This window comes from Actinia tenebrosa, unplaced genomic scaffold (genome assembly GCF_029948245.1).
Source record: "Actinia tenebrosa isolate PJP-AT-01 unplaced genomic scaffold, QUT_ActTen_1.0 PGA_scaffold1__47_contigs__length_23844297, whole genome shotgun sequence".
Lineage (NCBI taxonomy): Eukaryota > Metazoa > Cnidaria > Anthozoa > Actiniaria > Actiniidae > Actinia > Actinia tenebrosa.
This window is the reverse complement of record NW_028292578.1, coordinates 9,879,621-9,892,860: the sequence shown is the minus strand read 5'-3', so window position 1 is coordinate 9,892,860 and position 13,240 is coordinate 9,879,621.

The window sequence follows — 13,240 nt, the reverse complement described above, 5'->3', positions numbered from 1 at the left end:
GAGTTTTGTTTCTGTTATATTGGATAAATTAACATAAGATTGCTTGAGGAGACATGCGCCTCCATCGAGATAACAAACTATTTGAACTTACCCTAGCTGCTCGTCTAGCTGGATTTTAGATGCCCTGAAAAGTTGAAACTTTGCTGCTATATTATCAAAGTGCTGCTTGTCTTTGTAATGCACGTTTTTTAAGTTGTTCCATATAATGATAACGAATAATTGACTACAGTACAAACGTTCCTCTAGGTTTTCTTAAATCAACCACCTGTTATCCTTGAAAGCTAAGCCAAAACACTTGCCAAGCATTGAGGAACACATTTGACATTTCATAGCAAAGCAACCATCTATTGAATGATTCTATTCATGGTAATTTTTTGCATTTTTTAGACTTCCACAATTCCACACCTTTTCTGGTATAACAACACCCAAATTTCATCACAGCCTTTTTGATTAATAACCGCTAAAATGACCTGTTTTTCCGATGGCAAAAATCCTACCCTATAAAAATGCGTCATTGGTTTTTACGAGAGTCAGTATCACTTTACAGACAGTGGATAACAAACCTGTGTGATTCGTTCTATGATGTAATTGGAATTTAGGAGTTGATATGATTCTATAGCAGTGCAGGGAAATAAAATCGAAGATCCCTCCGGAGAAAAACGCTGGAAGCACATGAGAGAACCAACATTCGACTTTATTCAAATACCACACCGAAACCACAATGACTATAACCCGGGTTGCAACCGATGAGTTAAGACAAAGTGTAAAGTAAGGGCTAAATTTGATAACATCCAGGGGCTATAAACCATCCTTTTTCATCAACAATCTCGAAAAATCCGACCTGTTTTTAAAATAGCACAAATCCCAGCCAAATACAACCCCAAAGATGAGAAATACGAGACAAATCATGCTTTTCGGTCAAATATTGAAAAAAAAAACCTTTTTTGCATCACTAATAAATAATCAATCAAATAATAATAATATAATCGATAAAAACCATGGGCCAATGCCAATGCTTTTTGGTCAAAAATGTCTCAAAATGTCATATGGGCATCCCTCATAAATAATTCTTCTTCGTCAGAAATGGCCCAGAAATACCTATTTTGTATCCCTAAAAAAATGCATAATATCTAAAAAGTGTGAAAATGGGTCAAAATCGATCAAAACCATGAGCTATGGTCCATGCTTTTTGATCACAAATGGGCAAAAATGACCTTTTTTGCATTCTTCATTAATAATGCATAACTTTTAAATAGGTGTGAAAATGGTCCAAAATCGATCAAAACCATGGGCTATAGTCCATGCTTTTTGCTCAGAAATGGCCCAAAATGACCTAATTGGCATTCTTCATAAACAATGCATAATTTCTAAAAAGGTGTGAAAATGGCCCAAAATCAATCAAAACCATGGGCTATAGTCCATGCTTTTTGTTCACAAATGCTCCAAAATGACCCTTTTTGCATACTTCATAAATAATGCATAACTTTTAAATAGGTGTGAAAATGCGTCAAAATTGAACAAAACCATGGGCTATAGTCCATGCTTTTTGGTCAGAAATGGCCCAAAATGACCTTTTTGCCGTTCTTCATAGATAATGCATAGTTCCTAAAAAGGTGTGAAAATGTCCCAAAATCGATCAAAACCATGGGGTATAGTCCATGCTTTTTGGTCAGAAATGGACCAAAATGACCTATTTGGCATACTTCATAAAAAATGCCTAATTTTTAAAAAGGTGTGAAAATGGTCCAAAATCGAACAAAACCATGGACTATAGTCCATGCTTTTTGGTAAGAAATGGCCCAAAATGACCTATTTGAAATTCTTCATAAATAATGCATAATTTCTAAAAAGGTGTGAAAATGGTCCAAAATCGATCAAAACCATGTGCTATAGTCAATTCTTTTTGTTCACAAATACCCCAAAATGACCTATTTTGCATACTTCATAAATAATGCATAACTTTTAAATAGGTGTGAAAATGGCCCAAAATCAATCAAACCCATGGGGTATAGTCCATGCTTTTTGGTAAGAAATGACCCAAATTGACCTATTTTGCATTCTTCATAAATAATGGATAGTTTCTAAAAAGGTTTGAAAATGGTCCAAAATCGATCAAAACCATGGGCTATAGTCCATGCTTTTTGGTCAGAAATGGCCCAAAATGACCTTTTTGCCATTCTTCATAAATAATGCATAGTTTCTAAAAAGGTGTGAAAATGGTCCAAAATCCGTCAAAACCATGGGCTATACTCCATGCTTTTTCGTCAGAAATGGCCCCAAATCACCTATTTGACATTCTTCATAAATAATTCATAATTTCTTAAAAGGTGTGAAAATGACCCAAAATCAATCAAAACCATGGGCTATAGTCAATGCTTGTTGGTCAGAAATGCCCCAAAATGACCTATTTTGCATTCTTCATAAATAATGCGTAACTTTTAAATGGGTGTGAAAATGGGTCAACATCGAACAAAACCATGGGCTATAGTCCATGCTTTTTGGTCAGGAATGGCCCAAAATGACCTATTTGCCATTCTTCATAAATAATGCATAATTTTTAAAAAGGTGTGAAAATGGTCCTAAATCGATCAAAACCATGGGCTATAGTCTATGCTTTTTGGTCAGAAATGACCCAAACTGACCTATTTGGCATACTTCATAAATAATGCATAACCTTTAAACAGGTGTGAAAATGGTCTAAAATCAATCAAAACCATGGGCTATAGTTCATGCTTTTTGGTCAGAAATGGCCTGAAATGACCTATTTGGCATTCTTCATAAATAATGCATAGTTTCTAAAAAGGCGTGAAAATGGTCCAAAATCGATCAAAACCATGGGCTATAGTCTATGCTTTTATTTCAGAAATGACCTAAATGACCTACTTTGCATTCTTCATAAATAATGCCTAATCTTTAAAAAGGTGTGAAAATGGTCCAAAATCGATCAAAACCATGGGCTATAGTCCATGCTTTTTGTTAAGAAATGGCCCAAAATGACCTTATTTTGCGTTCTTTATAAATAATGCCTAATTTTTAAAAGGTGTGAAAATGGGGCAAAATCGATCAAAACCATGGGCTATAGTCCGTGCTTTTTGGTCAGAAATGGCCAAAAATGACCTTTTTTTGCATTCTTCATACATAATGCCTAATTTTTAAAAAGATGTGAAAATGGTCCAAAATCGATCAAAACCATGGGCTATAGTCGATGCTTTTTGGTCAGAAATGCTCCAAAATGACCTATTTTGCATTCTTCATAAATAATGCCTAATTTTTAAAAAGGTGTGAAAATGGGGCAAAATCGATCTAAACCATGGGCTATAGTCCATGCTTTTTGTTAAAAAATGCCCCAAAATGACCTTATTTTGCTTTCTTCATAAATAATGCCTAATTTTAAAAAGGTGTGAAAATGGGGCAAAATCGATCAAAACCATAGGCTATAGTTCATGCTTTTTGTTCAGAAATGACCTAAAATGACCTACTTTGCATTCTTCATAAATAATGCCTAATTTTTAAAAAGGTGTTAAAATGGTCCAAAATCGATCAAAACCATGGGCTATAGTCCATGCTTTTTGTTAACAAATGGCCCAAAATGACCTTATTTTGCGTTCTTCATAAATAATGCCTAATTTTTAAAAAGGTGTGAAAATGGGGCAAAATCGATCAAAACCATGGGCTATAGTCCATGCTATTTGTTAAAAAATGGACCAAAATGACCTTTTTTTGCATTCTTCATACATAATGCCTAATTTTTAAAAAGATGTGAAAATGGTCCAAAATCGATCAAAACCATGGGCTATAGTTCATGCTTTTTGGTCAGAAAAGGCCCAAAATAACTTTTTTTGCATTCTTTATAAATAATGTCTAATTTTTAAAAACGTGTGAAAATGGTCCAAAATCGATCAAAACCATGGGCTATAGTCCATGCTTTTTGGTCAGAAATGACCTAAAATGACCTATTTTGCATTCTTCATAAATAATGGGCAATTCTTAAAAAGGTGTGAAAATGGTGCAAAACCGATCGAAACCATGGGCTATAGTCAATGCTTTTTGGTCAGAAATGGCCTAAAATGACCTACTTTGCATTCTTCATAAATAATGCCTAATTTTTAAAAAGGTGTGAAAATGGGGCAAAATCGATCAAAACCATGGGCTATAGTTCATGCTTTTTCTTCAGAAATGACCTAAAATGACCTACTTTGCATTCTTCATAAATAATGCCTAATGTTTAAAAAGGTGTGAAAATGGGGCAAAATCGATCAAAACCATGGGCTATAGTCCATGCTTTTTGTTAAGAAATGGCCCAAAATGACCTTTTTTTGCATTCTTCAAAAATAATGCCTAATTTTTAAAAAGGTGTGAAAATGGGGCAAAATCGATCAAAACCATGGGCTATAGTCCATGCTTTTTTTTAAGAAATGGCCCAAAATGACCTTTTTTTGCATTCTTCATACATAATGCCTAATTTTTAAAAAGATGTGAAAATGGGGCAAAATCGATCTGAACCATGGGCTATAGTCCATGCTTTTTGTTAAAAAATGCCCCAAAATGACCTTATTTTGCATTCTTCATAAATAATGTCTAATTTTAAAAAGGTGTTAAAATGGGGCAAAATCGATCAAAACCATAGGCTATAGTTCATGCTTTTTGTTCAGAAATGACCTAAAATGACCTACTTTGCATTCTTCATAAATAATGCCTACTTTTTAAAAAGGTGTGAAAATGGTCCAAAATCGATCAAAACCATGGGCTATAGTCCATGCTTTTTGTTAACAAATGGCCCAAAATGACCTTATTTTGCGTTCTTCATAAATAATGCCTAATTTTTAAAAAGGTGTGAAAATGGGGCAAAATCGATCAAAACCATGGGCTATAGTCCATGCTATTTGTTAAAAAATGGACCAAAATGACCTTTTTTTGCATTCTTCATACATAATGCCTAATTTTTAAAAAGATGTGAAAATGGTCCAAAATCGATCAAAACCATGGGCTATAGTTCATGCTTTTTGGTCAGAGAAGGCCCAAAATAACTTTTTTTGCATTCTTTATAAATAATGTCTAATTTTTAAAAACCTGTGAAAATGGTCCAAAATCGATCAAAACCATGGGCTATAGTCCATGCTTTTTGGTCAGAAATGACCTAAAATGACCTACTTTGCATTCTTCATAAATAATGGGCAATTTTTAAAAAGGTGTGAAAATGGTGCAAAACCGATCGAAACCATGGGCTATAGTCAATGCTTTTTGGTCAGAAATGGCCTAAAATGACCTACTTTGCATTCTTCATAAATAATGCCTAATTTTTAAAAAGGTGTGAAAATGGGGCAAAATCGATCAAAACCATGGGCTATAGTTAATGCTTTTTCTTCAGAAATGGCCTAAAATGACCTACTTTGCATTCTTCATAAATAATGCCTAATGTTTAAAAAGGTGTGAAAATGGGGCAAAATCGATCAAAACCATGGGCTATAGTCCATGCTTTTTGTTAAGAAATGGCCCAAAATGACCTTTTTTTGCATTCTTCATAAATAATGCCTAATTTTTAAAAAGGTGTGAAAATGTGGCAAAATCGATCAAAACCATGGGCTATAGTCTATGCTTTTTGGTCAGAAATGGCCCAAAATGACCTTTGTTTCATTTTTCATACATAATGCCTAATTTTTAAAAAGATGTGAAAATGGTCCAAAATCGATCAAAACCATGGGCTAAATAAAGTCCATGCTTTTTGGTCAGAAATGCTCCAAAATGACCTTTTTTTGCATTCTTCATAAATAATGCCTAATTTTTAAAAAGGTATGAAAATGGGGCAAAATCGATCAAAACCATAAGCTATAGTCCATGCTTTTTGTTAAAAAATGCTTCAAAATGACCTTATTTTGCATTCTTCATAAATAATGCCTAATTTTAAAAAGGTGTGAAAATGGGGCAAAATCGATCAAAACCATGGGCTATAGTTCATGCTTTTTGTTCAGAAATGACCTAAAATGACCTACTTTGCATTCTTCATAAATAATGCCTAATTTTTAAAAAGGTGTGAAAATGGTCCAAAATCGATCAAAACCATGGGCTATAGTCCATGCTTTTTGTTAAGAAATGGCCCAAAATGACCTTATTTTGCGTTCTTCATAAATAATGCCTAATTTTTAAAAAGGTGTGAAAATGGGGCAAAATCGATCAAAACCATGGGCTATAGTCCATGCTATTTGTTAAAAAATGGACCAAAATGACCTTTTTTTGCATTCTTCATACATAATGCCTAATTTTTAAAAAGATGTGAAAATGGTCCAAAATCGATCAAACCCTTGGGCTATAGTTCATGCTTTTTGGTCAGAAAAGGCCCAAAATGACCTATTTTGCATTCTTTTTAAATAATGCCTAATTTTTAAAAACGTGTGAAAATGGTCCAAAATCGATCAAAACCATGGGCTATAGTTAATGCTTTTTGGTCAGAAATGACCTAAAATGACCTACTTTGCATTCTTCATAAATAATGGGCAATTCTTAAAAATTTATGAAAATGGTCCAAAATCGATCAAAACCATAGGCTATAGTTCATGCTTTTTGTTCAGAAATGACCTAAAATGACCTACTTTGCATTCTTCATAAATAATGCCTAATTTTTAAAAAGGTGTGAAAATGGTCCAAAATCGATCAAAACCATGGGCTATAGTCCATGCTTTTTGTTAAGAAATGGCCCAAAATGACCTTATTTTGCGTTCTTCATACATAATGCCTAATTTTTAAAAAGATGTGAAAATGGTCCAAAATCGATCAAAACCATGGGCTATAGTTCATGCTTTTTGGTCAGAAAAGGCCCAAAATGACCTATTTTGCATTTTTCATAAATAATGCCTAATTTTTAAAAAGGTGTGAAAATGGTCCAAAATCGATCAAAACCATGGGTTATAGTCCAGGCTTTTTGTTCACAAATACCCCAAAATGACCTATTTTGCATACTTCATAAATAATGCATAACTTTTAAATAGGTGTGAAAATGGCCCAAAATCAATCAAACCCATGGGGTATAGTCCATGCTTTTTGGTAAGAAATGACCCAAATTGACCTATTTTGCATTCTTCATAAATAATGGATAGTTTCTAAAAAGGTGTGAAAATGGTGCAAAATCGATCAAAACCATGGGCTATAGTCTATGCTTTTTGGTCAGAAATGACCTAAAATGACCTACTTTGCATTCTTCATAAATAATGCCTAATGTTTAAAAAGGTGTGAAAATGGGGCAAAATCGATCAAAACCATGGGCTATAGTCCATGCTTTTTGTTAAGAAATGGCCCAAAATGACCTTATTTTGCGTTCTTCATAAATAATGCCTTATTTTTAAAAAGGTGTGAAAATGGGGCAAAATCGATCAAAACCATGGGCTATAGTCCATGCTTTTTGTTAAAAAATGGACCAAAATGACCTTTTTTTGCATTCTTCATACATAATGCCTAATTTTTAAAAAGATGTGAAAATGGTCCAAAATCGATCAAAACCATGGGCTATAGTTCATGCTTTTTGGTCAGAGAAGGCCCAAAATAACTTTTTTTGCATTCTTTATAAATAATGTCTAATTTTTAAAAACCTGTGAAAATGGTCCAAAATCGATCAAAACCATGGGCTATAGTCCATGCTTTTTGGTCAGAAATGACCTAAAATGACCTACTTTGCATTCTTCATAAATAATGGGCAATTCTTAAAAAGGTGTGAAAATGGTGCAAAACCGATCGAAACCATGGGCTATAGTCAATGCTTTTTGGTCAGAAATGGCCTAAAATGACCTACTTTGCATTCTTCATAAATAATGCCTAATTTTTAAAAAGGTGTGAAAATGGGGCAAAATCGATCAAAACCATGGGCTATAGTTAATGCTTTTTCTTCAGAAATGGCCTAAAATGACCTACTTTGCATTCTTCATAAATAATGCCTAATGTTTAAAAAGGTGTGAAAATGGGGCAAAATCGATCAAAACCATGGGCTATAGTCCATGCTTTTTGTTAAGAAATGGCCCAAAATGACCTTTTTTTGCATTCTTCATAAATAATGCCTAATTTTTAAAAAGGTGTGAAAATGGGGCAAAATCGATCAAAACCATGGGCTATAGTCGATGCTTTTTGGTCAGAAATGGCCCAAAATGACCTTTGTTTCATTTTTCATACATAATGCCTAATTTTTAAAAAGATGTGAAAATGGTCCAAAATCGATCAAAACCATGGGCTAAATAAAGTCCATGCTTTTTGGTCAGAAATGCTCCAAAATGACCTTTTTTTGCATTCTTCATAAATAATGCCTAATTTTTAAAAAGGTATGAAAATGGGGCAAAATCGATCAAAACCATAAGCTATAGTCCATGCTTTTTGTTAAAAAATGCTTCAAAATGACCTTATTTTGCATTCTTCATAAATAATGCCTAATTTTAAAAAGGTGTGAAAATGGGGCAAAATCGATCAAAACCATGGGCTATAGTTCATGCTTTTTGTTCAGAAATGACCTAAAATGACCTACTTTGCATTCTTCATAAATAATGCCTAATTTTTAAAAAGGTGTGAAAATGGTCCAAAATCGATCAAAACCATGGGCTATAGTCCATGCTTTTTGTTAAGAAATGGCCCAAAATGACCTTATTTTGCGTTCTTCATAAATAATGCCTAATTTTTAAAAAGGTGTGAAAATGGGGCAAAATCGATCAAAACCATGGGCTATAGTCCATGCTATTTGTTAAAAAATGGACCAAAATGACCTTTTTTTGCATTCTTCATACATAATGCCTAATTTTTAAAAAGATGTGAAAATGGTCCAAAATCGATCAAACCCTTGGGCTATAGTTCATGCTTTTTGTTCAGAAAAGGCCCAAAATGACCTATTTTGCATTCTTTATAAATAATGCCTAATTTTTAAAAACGTGTGAAAATGGTCCAAAATCGATCAAAACCATGGGCTATAGTTAATGCTTTTTGGTCAGAAATGACCTAAAATGACCTACTTTGCATTCTTCATAAATAATGGGCAATTCTTAAAAATTTATGAAAATGGTCCAAAATCGATCAAAACCATAGGCTATAGTTCATGCTTTTTGTTCAGAAATGACCTAAAATGACCTACTTTGCATTCTTCATAAATAATGCCTAATTTTTAAAAAGGTGTGAAAATGGTCCAAAATCGATCAAAACCATGGGCTATAGTCCATGCTTTTTGTTAAGAAATGGCCCAAAATGACCTTATTTTGCGTTCTTCATACATAATGCCTAATTTTTAAAAAGATGTGAAAATGGTCCAAAATCGATCAAAACCATGGGCTATAGTTCATGCTTTTTGGTCAGAAAAGGCCCAAAATGACCTATTTTGCATTATTTATAAATAATGCCTAATTTTTAAAAACGTGTGAAAATGGTCCAAAATCGATCAAAACCATGGGCTATAGTTCATGCTTTTTGTTCAGAAATGACCTAAAATGACCTACTTTGCATTCTTCATAAATAATGGGCAATTCTTAAAAAGGTGTGAAAATGGTCCAAAATCGATCAAAACCATGGGCTATAGTCCATGCTTTTTGTTAAGAAATGGCCCAAAATGACCTTATTTTGCGTTCTTCATAAATAATGCCTAATTTTTAAAAAGGTGTGAAAATGGGGCAAAATCGATCAAAACCATGGGCTATAGTCCATGCTATTTGTTAAAAAATGGACCAAAATGACCTTTTTTTGCATTCTTCATACATAATGCCTAATTTTTAAAAAGATGTGAAAATGGTCCAAAATCGATCAAAACCATGGGCTATAGTTCATGCTTTTTGGTCAGAAAAGGCCCAAAATGACCTATTTTGCATTCTTTTTAAATAATGCCTAATTTTTAAAAACGTGTGAAAATGGTCCAAAATCGATCAAAACCATGGGCTATAGTTAATGCTTTTTGGTCAGAAATGACCTAAAATGACCTACTTTGCATTCTTCATAAATAATGGGCAATTCTTAAAAAGGTATGAAAATGGTCCAAAATCGATCAAAACCATAGGCTATAGTTCATGCTTTTTGTTCAGAAATGACCTAAAATGACCTACTTTGCATTCTTCATAAATAATGCCTAATTTTTAAAAAGGTGTGAAAATGGTCCAAAATCGATCAAAACCATGGGCTATAGTCCATGCTTTTTGTTAAGAAATGGCCCAAAATGACCTTATTTTGCATTCTTCATACATAATGCCTAATTTTTAAAAAGATGTGAAAATGGTCCAAAATCGATCAAAACCATGGGCTATAGTTCATGCTTTTTGGTCAGAAAAGGCCCAAAATGACCTATTTTGCATTATTTATAAATAATGCCTAATTTTTAAAAACGTGTGAAAATGGTCCAAAATCGATCAAAACCATGGGCTATAGTTCATGCTTTTTGGTCAGAAATGACCTAAAATGACCTACTTTGCATTCTTCATAAATAATGGGCAATTCTTAAAAAGGTATGAAAATGGTCCAAAATCGATCAAAACCATGGGCTATAGTCTATGCTTTTTGTTAAGAAATGGCCCGAAATGACCTATTTGGCTTACTTCATAAATAATGCATAACCTTTAGACAGTTGTTAAAATGGTCTAAAATCGATCAAAACCATGGGCTATAGTCCGTGCTTTTTGGTCAGAAATGGCCCAAAATGACCTTATTTTGCATTCTTCATAAATAATGCCTAATTTTTAAAAATGTGTTAAAATGGTCCAAAATCGATCAAAACCATGGGCTATAGTCCATGCTTTTTGTTAAGAAATGGCCCAAAATGACCTTATTTTGCGTTCTTCATAAATAATGCCTAATTTTTAAGAAGGTTTGAAAATAGGGCAAAATCGATCAAAACAATGGGCTATAGTTCATGCTATTTGTTAAAAAATGGACCAAAATGACCTTTTTTTGCATTCTTCATACATAATGCCTAATTTTTAAAAAGATGTGAAAATGGTCCAAAAACGATCAAAACCATGGGCTATAGTCCATGCTTTTTGGTCAGAAATGCTCCAAAATGACCTATTTTGCATTCTTCATAAATAATGCCTAATTTTTAAAAAGGTATGAAAATGGGGCAAAATCGATCAAAACCATAAGCTATAGTCCATGCTTTTTGTTAAAAAATGCTTCAAAATGACCTTATTTTGCATTCTTCATAAATAATGCCTAATTTTAAAAAGGTGTGAAAATGGGGCAAAATCGATCAAAACCATGGGCTATAGTTCATGCTTTTTGTTCAGAAATGACCTAAAATGACCTACTTTGCATTCTTCATAAATAATGCCTAATTTTTAAAAAGGTGTGAAAATGGTCCAAAATCGATCAAAACCATGGGCTATAGTCCATGCTTTTTGTTAAGAAATGGCCCAAAATGACCTTATTTTGCGTTCTTCATAAATAATGCCTAATTTTTAAAAAGGTGTGAAAATGGGGCAAAATCGATCAAAACCATGGGCTATAGTTCATGCTATTTGTTAAAAAATGGACCAAAATGACCTTTTTTTGCATTCTTCATACATAATGCCTAATTTTTAAAAAGATGTGAAAATGGTCCAAAATCGATCAAAACCATGGGCTATAGTCCATGCTTTTTGGTCAGAAAAGGCCCAAAATGACCTATTTTGCATTCTTCATAAATAATGCCTAATTTTTAAAAAGGTGTGAAAATGGTCCAAAATCGATCAAAACCATGGGCTATAGTTCATGCTTTTTGGTCAGAAATGACCTAAAATGACCTACTTTGCATTCTTCATAAATAATGGGCAATTCTTAAAAAGGTGTGAAAATGGTCCAAAATCGATCAAAACCATGGGCTATAGTCTATGCTTTTTGTTAAGAAATGGCCCGAAATGACCTATTTGGCATACTTCATAAATAATGCATAACCTTTAGACAGCTGTGAAAATGGTCTAAAATCGATCAAAACCATGGGCTATAGTTCATGCTTTTTGTTAAGAAATGGCCCAAAATGACCTTATTTTGCGTTCTTCATAAATAATGCCTAATTTTTAAAAAGGTGTGAAAATGGTCCAAAATCGATCAAAACCATGGGCTATAGTTCATGCTTTTTGTTAAGAAATGGCCCAAAATGACCTTATTTTGCGTTCTTCATAAATAATGCCTAATTCTTAAAAGGTGCGAAAATGGGGCAAAATCGATCAAAACCATGGGCTATAGTCCATGCTTTTTGTTAAAAAATGGACCAAAATGACCTTTTTTTGCATTCTTCATAAATAATGCCTAATTTTTAATAAGGTGTGAAAATGGTGAAAAATCGATCAAAACCATGGGCTATAGTCCATGCTTTTTGTTAAAAAATGCCCCAAAATGACCTTATTTTGAATTCTTCATAAATAATGTCTAATTTTAAAAAGGTGTGAAAATGGTGCAAAATCGATCAAAACCATGGGCTATAGTCTATGCTTTTTGTTCAGAAATGACCTAAAATGACCTTCTTTGCATTCTTCATAAATAATGCCTACTTTTTAAAAAGGTGTGAAAATGGTCCAAAATCGATCAAAACCATGGGCTATAGTCGATGCTTTTTGTTAAGAAATGGCCTAAAATGACCTTATTTTGCATTCTTCATAAATAATGCCTAATTTTTAAAAAGGTGTAAAAATGGTCCAAAACCGATCGAAAACATGGGCTATAGTCCATGCTTTTTGGTCAGAAAAGGCCCAAAATGACCTACTTTGCATTCTTAATAAATAATGCCTAATTTTTAAAAAGGTGTGAAAATGGTCCAAAATCCGTCAAAACCAAGGGCTATAGTCCATGCTTTTTGGTCACAAATGGCCCAGAATGACGTTTTTTTGCATTCGCTTCATAAATAATGCCTAATTTTTAAAAAGGTGTTAAATGGTCCAAAATCCGTCAAAACCATGGGCTATAGTCTATGCTTTTTGGTCAGAAATGGCCTAAAATGACATACTTTGCATTCTTCATAAATAATTCCTAATTTTTAAAAAGGTGTGAAAATGGTCCAAAATCGATCAAAACCATGGGCTATAGTCTATGTTTTTTGGTCAGAAATGGCCTAAAATGACCTACTTTGCATTCTTCATAAATAATGCCTAATTTTTAAAAAGGTGTGAAAATGGTCCAAAATCGATCAAAACCATGGGCTATAGTCCGTGCTTTTTGGTCAGAAATGGCCTAAAATGACCTACTTTGCATTCTTCATCAATAATGTTTGTTTTTTAAAAAGGTGTGAAAATGGGGCAAAATCGATCAAAACCATGGGCTATAGTCC